The sequence below is a fragment of the Austrofundulus limnaeus genome, unplaced genomic scaffold, assembly GCF_001266775.1.
Source record: "Austrofundulus limnaeus strain Quisiro unplaced genomic scaffold, Austrofundulus_limnaeus-1.0 Scaffold780, whole genome shotgun sequence".
Lineage (NCBI taxonomy): Eukaryota > Metazoa > Chordata > Actinopteri > Cyprinodontiformes > Rivulidae > Austrofundulus > Austrofundulus limnaeus.
In genome coordinates, this window is record NW_013953182.1 from 136,479 (window position 1) to 138,193 (window position 1,715).

A 1,715-nucleotide genomic window follows, 5' to 3' on the forward strand; every position below is an offset into this window, starting at 1 on the left:
TTGCAGGGCCCTGAGACAACAATTGTGACATGGAGCTGTATAAATAAATAAATTAAAACTGAGCTGAGTAACTATTATCAGTTCTGTACACATGTATGTTCAGTCTACATAGATTACTAAACTACAGGATTGAACTATTTTCATGTTTATTTCTGTGAAGAAAATAGTTTCATTCTTTATTTAACAGTTTCTGCAGATGAACRGCAGAGTTCTCATAGAAATCCAAAAAAAAGATTTGAAGCACCATCTGGTGTCAGTTTTTATTCACTGCAGGACACGAAAACTGTGCCGTTACATATTTAACTGTGTTTAAAACACAAACAGTATGTTTTTATTGTATATGGGCAAAAAAAACTTCAATATTTTATGATGATATTACAGCATCTCTAATTCTACATTTTTAAAGAGGCCATAAAGGCTGTGATCACAGAAAGATTAAAATCTATTCGCACAAATAAACAACCGAACAATTTGAATTTTAGAAATTTTAGATGTTTACAAAGAAAAAGTTTCAAATCAATGCATTTGAAGTTTACAAAATTAAACAGTGTGACTAACTCATGTTGCAGTAAACACAACTAAATGACATAYGAACAGTAAGATGTTTCACTGTAAAAGAAATACTACTGGAGTGTTGAGGTCAGTTTTACAGCAGTTCAAGGGGCTGAAATGGTTTGTTAATAATTCTGTAGATCTTCTTAAGACCACTCTGCTGGTGTTTTATAGCCCACAGCTTTGACAGCGTATAAGGAAACATAAAACAGACCTAAAAGTAGATTTTTATGCAGCATCAATGACATGTATAGTACCTAAAGATAAAGTGATTTTTAAAATTATTTGAATGCATAAAKCCACTCTGGATGTTAAAAACTGATCAGTACTTCAGGTTAAGTTTATTCTTCAGATTTAACAAATAAAGGACTGGTTTTGCAGACAAGTCTCTTGTTACTGACTTTAAATAGCTGCAGATTCAGTCTATTCTGTACTAAAAGAAAACTGTGGATCAGAACTACTCTGTGACTAAATTAAAGCTTCAATTAATCCTTCAAAGAGGCAGGTTTAATTTCTGTTTAGTGTTGTTTGTGAAAAGGAGCACAAACAGCATGGGGTATTTTGAATATCTAAATAAATCATCATCATCATCATCATCATTTTATGATTGTCCCCTTACGGAAGTTTCCTTGCAGCAAGGTGGAAAGAAAATAGAAAGACAAACACAGAAACAATCACAAAACTATATTAAGAAAACAGTAAAATATCTATAAAATATCAGAACAGTATCAATGAAACAGGCTGAAGGACAAAATGAAGTTTAACTACATTTAGATTTGATCTGAATAAAGGCCCAGATAATGAAGAGTTTTACCATCGGCTGCCTGAACACCACTACAGAGGCCAGTACAAGTACAACACAGAAACACAACACAGCTCACAGAAGAACAGGGATGCTTATATTCTTGCCAAATGAGATAAAGTTTATTTATAATTATTTATTTATTTACACAATTAATTTAATCACAGTGTTCAGCATGGCTGTTTCATGCATCTTTCTTTGAGCAGCTCTTCTGATTTCATATCTAATTCAACCTGTAAAATTCTCATTTTCATATTATGATCTACTTTCAGATATTTAATTTTCTGCTCATGAGGTTTTAGGTCTAGTTTTTCATGCATAGACATCCTTTATGGTCTCTGCTGGAAGGAAGTATATATAT